The 12,291-nt window shown below is 41.5% G+C and overlaps 8 non-coding genes across 8 annotated transcripts; all 8 read right to left on the reverse strand.

The window, feature by feature from the left end:
• Positions 1–931: 931 nt before the first annotated feature.
• Positions 932–1,004, reverse strand: TRNAK-UUU (transfer RNA lysine (anticodon UUU)). Its single transcript has one exon. It is a non-coding gene; the product is annotated as a tRNA-Lys (tRNA).
• Positions 1,005–1,299: 295 nt separating this feature from the next.
• On the reverse strand, positions 1,300–1,390 carry TRNAR-UCU (transfer RNA arginine (anticodon UCU)). The gene is given in 2 exon segments: positions 1,300–1,335; positions 1,354–1,390. It is a non-coding gene; the product is annotated as a tRNA-Arg (tRNA).
• Positions 1,391–7,584: 6,194 nt separating this feature from the next.
• On the reverse strand, positions 7,585–7,675 carry TRNAR-UCU (transfer RNA arginine (anticodon UCU)). Its single transcript is given in 2 exon segments — positions 7,585–7,620; positions 7,639–7,675. It is a non-coding gene; the product is annotated as a tRNA-Arg (tRNA).
• Positions 7,676–8,014: 339 nt separating this feature from the next.
• On the reverse strand, positions 8,015–8,087 carry TRNAK-UUU (transfer RNA lysine (anticodon UUU)). The gene has a single exon. It is a non-coding gene; the product is annotated as a tRNA-Lys (tRNA).
• Positions 8,088–8,943: 856 nt separating this feature from the next.
• Positions 8,944–9,016, reverse strand: TRNAK-UUU (transfer RNA lysine (anticodon UUU)). The gene has a single exon. It is a non-coding gene; the product is annotated as a tRNA-Lys (tRNA).
• A 295-nt stretch (positions 9,017–9,311) lies between these two features.
• Positions 9,312–9,402, reverse strand: TRNAR-UCU (transfer RNA arginine (anticodon UCU)). Its single transcript is given in 2 exon segments — positions 9,312–9,347; positions 9,366–9,402. It is a non-coding gene; the product is annotated as a tRNA-Arg (tRNA).
• Positions 9,403–10,669: 1,267 nt separating this feature from the next.
• Positions 10,670–10,742, reverse strand: TRNAK-UUU (transfer RNA lysine (anticodon UUU)). Its single transcript has one exon. It is a non-coding gene; the product is annotated as a tRNA-Lys (tRNA).
• Positions 10,743–11,037: 295 nt separating this feature from the next.
• Positions 11,038–11,128, reverse strand: TRNAR-UCU (transfer RNA arginine (anticodon UCU)). The gene is given in 2 exon segments: positions 11,038–11,073; positions 11,092–11,128. It is a non-coding gene; the product is annotated as a tRNA-Arg (tRNA).
• Between the last annotated feature and the right edge of the window lie 1,163 nt (positions 11,129–12,291).

Here is a 12,291-nt window from a genome sequence, read left to right on the forward strand (position 1 = left end):
AACCGCCTGAGCAGGGACTTGAAACCTGGACCCTCAGATTAAAGTCTGATGCTCTACCGACTGAGCTATCCAGGCTCTGCTATACTCTACCTTAAAATCAGCTAAACAAATGTGGACGTACACTGACCTACACTTTGTATATTTATATAATTACATATATTAGCAATGAATATTCTAGAGTTTAATAATGAATTGATATTTTAAGCATTTGAAATTTCAGCAGCACACGTAATCCATTTTAACTCCTGAAATTTGTACTATCTCATTTTCGGATGACATAGAAATCACGTGTTTAAAATGACACTGTGAAATTAATAAAGGGCCAAATACTATTACTAACTCCTGAATTACATTTTCAGCAGTATCATTGGGAATTTCCTCTTGGGCATAGACTATGCAACATTTTCAAAGCAAACTGTCTCTGTTTAAGTAGACTTTCTTTCACTGCCCTTTTGGTAAATGTTTCTGGTGATGGAGAAGCAGGATTGCTGGTTACTGTTTCAATTAGTTATAAAATAGAGGAGGGATCAAATTGACCCAATTGGTGTTCGAACCCTTAGCGTTTGAATGCTTTTGCTACATTCGCTTAGGACTCCAAGCCGCAATCCATTGCATCAGAGATCCGACCTGATTCAACAAGGTGATCAGAGATTCACAAATAAAAAGATGACCTATAAGTTGTTGACCAACTTTATCAAATTAATCGGACACTAGTTACATTTTGAACATTGAATTGGATAAAAGATAATCAACATGTCAAACTACATGATACAGTTTGGGTAAGTCTTCTTAACCCTTGTCAAAGAAAATAGAGCACAGATGGGTATGTAAGGACTCGATCAAGACTTTTTTGAACCATCTGTAATTGGACTTCCCATTCATTGGATCCTGAAAAGAGTGTGCAATTGATATACATTTTCTTTAACCAAGCCGCCTGAACAGGGACTTGAACCCTGGGCCCTCAGATTAAAAGTCTGATGCTCTACCGACTGAGCTATCCAGGCTCTGAGGCAGCACCCCACAAAATGACATTATCAACATTAGGAAGTGTCCCAACTATCACTACGTTTTTTAACCCCTTGCGTGCGGGGCGTATTTTCCGCCTGTGCTGACTCCGCCTTGCGCGGGCGGAGTCATGACGGAACGGTTTCGTCATCAGCACAGCTCACCCGTAGCTGATGACGGAACCGTTCTGTCATCAGCACGCAAGGGGTTAAGATGGTTGCCGGTATTAGTACTAAATACAGAGAATATAATAATGAATTGGTACTTGGGATAACAGGGTAACAGGGATAAAACTGACTCTGGTGGGATTCGAACCCACAACCTTTGAATATCCTTTTTACATTCACCTAGAAGTCCAATGCGCTATCCATTGCGCCACAGAGCCAATCTGCTATAATGAGGTGCAGAGATGTTCCGAAATGAAATAATGAGCTTTAGCTGTTGATCAGCTTTATAAAGTTCGTTTGATACTATAACCATGGCTATATTTTGAATATTGAATTGGTGAAATGATATTCACCGTCTCAGACTACATGATACCATTGGTAAATCTACGTACGACTTAAGTTTAGTCAAATGGCACATAATATGTGAGACAGATGTGTATTTCACAACTCCATGAAAGACGTTTTTGCAATTTTAGTAATGGAATATCTTATTCATCATGCAGGGGTCCACAAAAAGAGCATACAATTAGAGTACTTTTTCTTTAAAGGAAACAACCGCCTGAGCAGGGACTTGAACCCTGGACCCTCAGATTAAAAGTCTGATGCTCTACCGACTGAGCTATCCAGGCTCTGCTATACTCTACCTTAAAATCAGCTAAACAAATGTGGACGTACACTGACCTACACTTTGTATATTTATATATTTACATATATTAGCAATGAATATTCTAGAGTTTAATATTGAATTGATATTTTAAGCATTTGAAATTTCAGCAGCACACGTAATCCATTTTAACTCCTGAAATTTGTACTATCTCATTTTCGGATGACATAGAAATCACGTGTTTAAAATGACACTGTGAAATTAATAAAGGGCCAAATACTATTACTAACTCCTGAATTACATTTTCAGCAGTATCATTGGGAATTTCCTCTTGGGCATAGACTATGCAACATTTTCAAAGCAAACAGTCTCTGTTTAAGTAGACTTTCTTTCACTGCCATTTTGGTAAATGTTTTTGGTGATGGAGAAGCAGGATTGCTGGTTACTGTTTCAATTAGTTATAAAATAGAGGAGGGATCAAATTGACCCAATTGGTGTTCGAACCCTTAGCGTTTGAATGCTTTTGCTACATTCGCCTAGGACTCCAAGCCGCAATCCATTGCATCAGAGATCCGACCTGATTCAACAAGGTGATCAGAGATTCACAAATAAAAAGATGACCTATAAGTTGTTGACCAACTTTATCAAATTAATCGGACACTAGTTACATTTTGAACATTGAATTGGATAAAAGATAATCAACATGTCAAACTACATGATACAGTTTGGGTAAGTCTTCTTAACCCTTGTCAAAGAAAGTAGAGCACAGATGGGTATGTAAGGACTCGATCAAGACTTTTTTGAACCATCTGTAATTGGACTTCCCATTCATTGGATCCTGAAAAGAGTATGCAATTGATATACATTTTCTTTAACCAAGCCGCTTTAACAGGGACTTGAACCCTGGGCCCTCAGATTAAAAGTCTGATGCTCTACCGACTGAGCTATCCAGGCTCTGAGGCAGCACCCCACAAAATGACATTATCAACATTAGGAAGTGTCCCAACTATCACTACGTTTTTTAACCCCTTGCGTGCGGGGCGTATTTTCCGCCTGTGCTGACTCCGCCTTGCGCGGGCGGAGTCATGACGGAACGGTTTCGTCATCAGCACAGCTCACCCGTAGCTGATGACGGAACCGTTCTGTCATCAGCACGCAAGGGGTTAAGATGGTTGCCGGTATTAGTACTAAATACAGAGAATATAATAATGAATTGGTACTTGGGATAACAGGGTAACAGGGATAAAACTGACTCTGGTGGGATTCGAATCCACAACCTTTGAATATCTTTTTTACATTCACCTGGAAGTCCAATGCGCTATCCATTGCGCCACAGAGCCAATCTGCTATAATGAGGTGCAGAGATGTTCCGAAATGAAATAATGAGCTTTAGCTGTTGATCAGCTTTATAAAGTTCATTTGATACTATAACCATGGCTATATTTTGAATATTGAATTGGTGAAATGATATTCACCGTCTCAGACTACATGATACCATTGGTAAATCTACGTACGACTTAAGTTTAGTCAAATGGCACATAATATGTGAGACAGATGTGTATTTCACAACTCCATGAAAGACGTTTTTGCAATTTTAGTAATGGAATATCTTATTCATCATGCAGGGGTCCACAAAAAGAGCATACAATTATAGTACTTTTTCTTTAAAGGAAACAACCGCCTGAGCAGGGACTTGAACCCTGGACCCTCAGATTAAAAGTCTGATGCTCTACCGACTGAGCTATCCAGGCTCTGCTATACTCTACCTTAAAATCAGCTAAACAAATGTGGACGTACACTGACCTACACTTTGTATATTTATATAATTACATATATTAGCAATGAATATTCTAGAGTTTAATAATGAATTGATATTTTAAGCATTTGAAATTTCAGCAGCACACGTAATCCATTTTAACTCCTGAAATTTGTACTATCTCATTTTCGGATGGCATAGAAATCACGTGCTTAAAATGACACTGTGAAATTAATAAAGGGCCAAATACTATTACTAACTCCTAAATTACATTTTCAGCAGTATCATTGGGAATTTCCTCTTGGGCATAGACTATGCAACATTTTCAAAGCAAACTGTCTCTGTTTAAGTAGACTTTCTTTCACTGCCCTTTTGGTAAATGTTTCTGGTGATGGAGAAGCAGGATTGCTGGTTACTGTTTCAATTAGTTATAAAATAGAGGAGGGATAAAATTGACCCAGTTGGTGTTCGAACCCTTAGCGTTTGAATGCTTTTGCTACATTCGCCTAGGACTCCAAGCCGCAATCCATTGCATCAGAGATCCGACCTGATTCAACAAGGTGATCAGAGATTCACAAATAAAAAGATGACCTATAAGTTGTTGACCAACTTTATCAAATTAATCGGACACTAGCTTACATTTTGAACATTGAATTGGATAAAAGATAATCAACATGTCAAACTACATGATACAGTTTGGGTAAGTCTTCTTAACCCTTGTCAAAGAAAGTAGAGCACAGATGGGTATGTAAGGACTCGATCAAGACTTTTTTGAACCATCTGTAATTGGACTTCCCATTCATTGGATCCTGAAAAGAGTATGCAATTGATATACATTTTCTTTAACCAAGCCGCCTGAACAGGGACTTGAACCCTGGGCCCTCAGATTAAAAGTCTGACGCTCTACCGACTGTCCGGTAAAGTGTTTAGAGGATTACCTAGCACGAAGGGTGGCATCATGGGGGGGGACTTTGTTAAGACACGCGGACGCCACCCCACTGACGAAATTTCAGTTTCAGCGGGTGCTTGCGATGTCAGTTGCCGCTGCGGGCTTGAACCCGGGCGAATTTGGGACCCATTCCTTTCGGATAGGGGCTGCTACGGAAGCTACAGCCAGGGGTCTTAATGTTGAGCAAGTGAAACGAATGGGGCGTTGGTCCTCCAATTGTTATAAAAGATATGTGCGGTTGCACATGTTGTGAAGCTGTAATTATGTACTTTGTACTCACGCTTCTTGTTTTTTGTTTGGTTTCAGTTACGCAAGCCTACGAGGCGTGGCGGACTATGCAGTCGACCCTACACCGGGCCAGCGGTCAGACATCACCGGCTGTGAGAAAGGAGGTGTGGGTCGTGGGCCACTCATACGTGAGGCGTGCCGCGGACGTATTCAAAGCAGGTGACATGATTCACGTAGCTGGGGAATACGGGTACAGGATGTCCTTCTACGGAAGGGGCGGTCTCTGTATTGACCAGTTTCAAACATTCTTTGAGGGTTTGTTAGGGCGGACAAGGTCACCGCCGTCTATAGTGATAGTGCATGTTGGGGGCAATGATTTGGTCACCATCGGTAGACGACTACTCCTGGAGGCAATGCTTTCCACTGTAAGTTGGTTGGCGAGGAGAGTTCCGGGGTGCACAATTGCATGGTCCCATTTGATTCCACGAAAGGTGTGGCGGGGGGCTATCTCTATACCTGCTTTGAATCACTCTGTTAGAAAGCTTAACAATAAAGTGAGTAGGTTGTTCCGTTCCAGGACATTGCATTCTATTTCTCATAGCTGTATTAATGATGACAGGATGTATTCGGGGGATGGTGTCCATTTGTCTTGGCTGGGGAATGAGTTGTTCTTAGGGGACCTCTTAGCATGGTTGAAATCTTTGAAACATGACCTTTAGGTAGGAGTTTTTTGGGGGGTCCGGATAGCCGGTCAACTATCCGGCCTGTGGCGGTAAGGTCATGATCGGTGAGCACTAATTGGAAGATCCCTATGAGTGGGCGTCACCCAACACGGATGGGAGCGCTCGGGGGAGGTGGCCTTTGGCCCCTCAACGGGGAGGCGGTCCCTTCTAAGGATGGGTCGCCGGAAGAAGAGGAAAGGCGGTCAAGGCCCCTTCCTGTGTAGGAGGGGTTACAGCCCCCTCCTGGGGAATTTCCCGGGGCCAGTGACATCTGCGACGGCAGATGCGGTAAGTTGTGTGGGGTTGGGGGGAGGTCTACGATACCTTCTAGATACCTCACACGAGTCTTCGAACGACCTTTAACTGGCGTCGAGTTGATAAGTGCCCCCGTCAAGACAAGGGAAATTGTAGTAGTTGCACGTGAGTACGCCTCAGTGCTGTCGCCCCTCCCAAGTGGGCGGGGTATGTCTGGTTAGGGATCTTGACACCGGTTACGACCTTGCCGTTGGCCCTTAAACGTTAGGATGTACAATTTCAATATTTCAAGTAAATGTTTTGTAGGATGTTAGATCGGCTAGGAGAACCTCTGTATTAGAGAATCTGTTAAGGTTAGCCAAACATCGCAGTGTGGTATGAAATTGTACATTAATGTTTAAATGTTTTAATTTTTTGTTTTAATAAATACGGCCGGGAGGGTCACTCCCTCCCACTTCCAAAAACTTCAAGAACTGTTTCCGGTTTCCCTCATTTGGGGATTGTGTTGAGAGGGGGTGGCGGGTATCTCAGCCATATGGAAAGGGGCGACCACTCGGTCCCCCCGAACGTATGGCAGAGTGCCTCGATCCCCCGGGAAGCCATTTTTGGGCGGGAGGCGCGTCTCGGCTGGTATGCCCGAAGCGGCGTAGCCGGGGCGCGCTTTTTCCCGCCCTTGAGTGGGCTGGCCTAGACACGGACGCCGCCGGCCACGCCCTCGGGGCAGGCAGGGGCGGGTTTACGCCCGCCCTGAAGATGGATAAAAAGAGACGCAAGACCAGAAGACATCCTCTTGTTCCTGTGCTCTGAAGCTGCACCTCCCCGCTGCACGTGAGCTCGAGACGGAACGAAGAGCCAATTTTGACCCACCCACCAGCCCCTGAGGACAGCTAGTTGTTTTAATAAAGTTGATCAGTAATCTATTTCGTTTTCAGGTTGTTTTGGTGTTATGTTGATATTTGATGTGTAATAAAGATTGGTATAATGTTACAAGTTGATGATTAAAGAATGTCGGATTTAAGGTCCATTTAGACACAGGTTTTTCGGTCATAATGGCCAATGTAGTTTCGTTTAGTTAGCACTTGTCGTATTTATTTCAGTCGGTAGGCGGTAAGGTCATGATCGGTGAGCACTAATTGGAAGATCCCTATGAGTGGGCGTCACCCAACACGGATGGGAGCGCTCGGGGGAGGTGGCCTTTGGCCCCTCAACGGGGAGGCGGTCCCTTCTAAGGATGGGTCGCCGGAAGAAGAGGAAAGGCGGTCAAGGCCCCTTCCTGTGTAGGAGGGGTTACAGCCCCCTCCTGGGGAATTTCCCGGGGCCAGTGACATCTGCGACGGCAGATGCGGTAAGTTGTGTGGGGTTGGGGGGAGGTCTACGATACCTTCTAGATACCTCACACGAGTCTTCGAACGACCTTTAACTGGCGTCGAGTTGATAAGTGCCCCCGTCAAGACAAGGGAAATTGTAGTAGTTGCACGTGAGTACGCCTCAGTGCTGTCGCCCCTCCCAAGTGGGCGGGGTATGTCTGGTTAGGGATCTTGACACCGGTTACGACCTTGCCGTTGGCCCTTAAACGTTAGGATGTACAATTTCAATATTTCAAGTAAATGTTTTGTAGGATGTTAGATCGGCTAGGAGAACCTCTGTATTAGAGAATCTGTTAAGGTTAGCCAAACATCGCAGTGTGGTATGAAATTGTACATTAATGTTTAAATGTTTTAATTTTTTTTGTTTTAATAAATACGGCCGGGAGGGTCACTCCCTCCCACTTCCAAAAACTTCAAGAACTGTTTCCGGTTTCCCTCATTTGGGGATTGTGTTGAGAGGGGGTGGCGGGTATCTCAGCCATATATTATAATGAATTGGTACTTGGGATAACAGGGTAACAGGGATAAAACTGACTCTGGTGGGATTCGAACCCACAACCTTTGAATATCTTTTTTACATTCACCTAGAAGTCCAATGCGCTATCCATTGCGCCACAGAGCCAATCTGCGATAATGAGGTGCAGAGATGTTCTGCAATGAAATAATGAGCTATTAGCTGTTGATCAGCTTTATAAAGTTCATTTGATACTATAACCATGGCTATATTTTGAATATTGAATTGGTGAAATGATATTCACAGTCTCAGACTACATGATACCATTGGTAAATCTACGTACGACTTAAGTTTAGTCAAATGGCACATAATATGTGAGACAGATGTTTATTTCACAACTCCATGAAAGACGTTTTTGCAATTTTAGTAATGGAATATCTTATTCGTCATGCAGGGGTCCACAAAAAGAGCATACAATTAGAGTACTTTTTCTTTAAAGGAAACAACCGCCTGAACAGGGACTTGAACCCTGGACCCTCAGATTAAAAGTCTGATGCTCTACCGACTGAGCTATCCAGGCTCTGCTATACTCTACCTTAAAATCAGCTAAACAAATGTGGACGTACACTGACCTACACTTTGTATATTTATATAATTACATATATTAGCAATGAATATTCTAGAGTTTAATAATGAATTGATATTTTAAGCATTTGAAATTTCAGCAGCACACGTAATCCATTTTAACTCCTGAAATTTGTACTATCTCATTTTCGGATGACATAGAAATCACGTGTTTAAAATGACACTGTGAAATTAATAAAGGGCCAAATACTATTACTAACTCCTGAATTACATTTTCAGCAGTATCATTGGGAATTTCCTCTTGGGCATAGACTATGCAACATTTTCAAAGCAAACTGTCTCTGTTTAAGTAGACTTTCTTTCACTGCCCTTTTGGTAAATGTTTCTGGTGATGGAGAAGCAGGATTGCTGGTTACTGTTTCAATTAGTTATAAAATAGAGGAGGGATCAAATTGACCCAATTGGTGTTCGAACCCTTAGCGTTTGAATGCTTTTGCTACATTCGCTTAGGACTCCAAGCCGCAATCCATTGCATCAGAGATCCGACCTGATTCAACAAGGTGATCAGAGATTCACAAATAAAAAGATGACCTATAAGTTGTTGACCAACTTTATCAAATTAATCGGACACTAGTTACATTTTGAACATTGAATTGGATAAAAGATAATCAACATGTCAAACTACATGATACAGTTTGGGTAAGTCTTCTTAACCCTTGTCAAAGAAAATAGAGCACAGATGGGTATGTAAGGACTCGATCAAGACTTTTTTGAACCATCTGTAATTGGACTTCCCATTCATTGGATCCTGAAAAGAGTGTGCAATTGATATACATTTTCTTTAACCAAGCCGCCTGAACAGGGACTTGAACCCTGGGCCCTCAGATTAAAAGTCTGATGCTCTACCGACTGAGCTATCCAGGCTCTGAGGCAGCACCCCACAAAATGACATTATCAACATTAGGAAGTGTCCCAACTATCACTACGTTTTTTAACCCCTTGCGTGCGGGGCGTATTTTCCGCCTGTGCTGACTCCGCCTTGCGTGGGCGGAGTCATGACGGAACGGTTTCGTCATCAGCACAGCTCACCCGTAGCTGATGACGGAACCGTTCTGTCATCAGCACGCAAGGGGTTAAGATGGTTGCCGGTATTAGTACTAAATACAGAGAATATAATAATGAATTGGTACTTGGGATAACAGGGTAACAGGGATAAAACTGACTCTGGTGGGATTCGAACCCACAACCTTTGAATATCTTTTTTACATTCACCTAGAAGTCCAATGCGCTATCCATTGCGCCACAGAGCCAATCTGCTATAATGAGGTGCAGAGATGTTCCGAAATGAAATAATGAGCTTTAGCTGTTGATCAGCTTTATAAAGTTCGTTTGATACTATAACCATGGCTATATTTTGAATATTGAATTGGTGAAATGATATTCACCGTCTCAGACTACATGATACCATTGGTAAATCTACGTACGACTTAAGTTTAGTCAGATGGCACATAATATGTGAGACAGATGTGTATTTCACAACTCCATGAAAGACGTTTTTGCAATTTTAGTAATGGAATATCTTATTCATCATGCAGGGGTCCACAAAAAGAGCATACAATTAGAGTACTTTTTCTTTAAAGGAAACAACCGCCTGAGCAGGGACTTGAACCCTGAACCCTCAGATTAAAAGTCTGATGCTCTACCGACTGAGCTATCCAGGCTCTGCTATACTCTACCTTAAAATCAGCTAAACAAATGTGGACGTACACTGACCTACACTTTGTATATTTATATAATTACATATATTAGCAATGAATATTCTAGAGTTTAATAATGAATTGATATTTTAAGCATTTGAAATTTCAGCAGCACACATAATCCATTTTAACTCCTGAAATTTGTACTATCTCATTTTCGGATGACATAGAAATCACGTGCTTAAAATGACACTGTGAAATTAATAAAGGGCCAAATACTATTACTAACTCCTAAATTACATTTTCAGCAGTATCATTGGGAATTTCCTCTTGGGCATAGACTATGCAACATTTTCAAAGCAAACTGTCTCTGTTTAAGTAGACTTTCTTTCACTGCCCTTTTGGTAAATGTTTCTGGTGATGGAGAAGCAGGATTGCTGGTTACTGTTTCAATTAGTTATAAAATAGAGGAGGGATCAAATTGACCCAATTGGTGTTCGAACCCTTAGCGTTTGAATGCTTTTGCTACATTCGCTTAGGACTCCAAGCCGCAATCCATTGCACCAGAGATCCGACCTGATTCAACAAGGTGATCAGAGATTCACAAATAAAAAGATGACCTATAAGTTGTTGACCAACTTTATCAAATTAATCGGACACTAGTTACATTTTGAACATTGAATTGGATAAAAGATAATCAACATGTCAAACTACATGATACAGTTTGGGTAAGTCTTCTTAACCCTTGTCAAAGAAAGTAGAGCACAGATGGGTATGTAAGGACTCGATCAAGACTTTTTTGAACCATCTGTAATTGGACTTCCCATTCATTGGATCCTGAAAAGAGTGTGCAATTGATATACATTTTCTTTAACCAAGCCGCCTGAACAGGGACTTGAACCCTGGGCCCTCAGATTAAAAGTCTGATGCTCTACCGACTGAGCTATCCAGGCTCTGAGGCAGCACCCCACAAAATGACATTATCAACATTAGGAAGTGTCCCAACTATCACTACGTTTTTTAACCCCTTGCGTGCGGGGCGTATTTTCCACCTGTGCTGACTCCGCCTTGCGTGGGCGGAGTCATGACGGAACGGTTTCGTCATCAGCACAGCTCACCCGTAGCTGATGACTGAACTGTTCTGTCATCAGCACGCAAGGGGTTAAGATGGTTGCCGGTATTAGTACTAAATACAGAGAATATAATAATGAATTGGTACTTGGGATAACAGGGTAACAGGGATAAAACTGACTCTGGTGGGATTCGAACCCACAACCTTTGAATATCTTTTTTACATTCACCTAGAAGTCCAATGCGCTATCCATTGCGCCACAGAGCCAATCTGCTATAATGAGGTGCAGAGATGTTCCGAAATGAAATAATGAGCTTTAGCTGTTGATCAGCTTTATAAAGTTCGTTTGATACTATAACCATGGCTATATTTTGAATATTGAATTGGTGAAATGATATTCACCGTCTCAGACTACATGATACCATTGGTAAATCTACGTACGACTTAAGTTTAGTCAAATGGCACATAATATGTGAGACAGATGTGTATTTCACAACTCCATGAAAGACGTTTTTGCAATTTTAGTAATGGAATATCTTATTCATCATGCAGGGGTCCACAAAAAGAGCATACAATTAGAGTACTTTTTCTTTAAAGGAAACAACCGCCTGAGCAGGGACTTGAAACCTGGACCCTCAGATTAAAAGTCTGATGCTCTACCGACTGAGCTATCCAGGCTCTGCTATACTCTACCTTAAAATCAGCTAAACAAATGTGGACGTACACTGACCTACACTTTGTATATTTATATAATTACATATATTAGCAATGAATATTCTAGAGTTTAATAATGAATTGATATTTTAAGCATTTGAAATTTCAGCAGCACACGTAATCCATTTTAACTCCTGAAATTTGTACTATCTCATTTTCGGATGACATAGAAATCACGTGTTTAAAATGACACTGTGAAATTAATAAAGGGCCAAATACTATTACTAACTCCTGAATTACATTTTCAGCAGTATCATTGGGAATTTCCTCTTGGGCATAGACTATGCAACATTTTCAAAGCAAACTGTCTCTGTTTAAGTAGACTTTCTTTCACTGCCCTTTTGGTAAATGTTTCTGGTGATGGAGAAGCAGGATTGCTGGTTACTGTTTCAATTAGTTATAAAATAGAGGAGGGATCAAATTGACCCAATTGGTGTTCGAACCCTTAGCGTTTGAATGCTTTTGCTACATTCGCTTAGGACTCCAAGCCGCAATCCATTGCATCAGAGATCCGACCTGATTCAACAAGGTGATCAGAGATTCACAAATAAAAAGATGACCTATAAGTTGTTGACCAACTTTATCAAATTAATCGGACACTAGTTACATTTTGAACATTGAATTGGATAAAAGATAATCAACATGTCAAACTACATGATACAGTTTGGGTAAGTCTTCTTAACCCTTGTTAAAGAAAATAGAGCACAGATGGGTAT

Source organism: Lissotriton vulgaris, chromosome 1_2 (assembly GCF_964263255.1).
Source record: "Lissotriton vulgaris chromosome 1_2, aLisVul1.2, whole genome shotgun sequence".
In the NCBI taxonomy this organism is placed as follows: Eukaryota; Metazoa; Chordata; class Amphibia; order Caudata; family Salamandridae; genus Lissotriton; species Lissotriton vulgaris.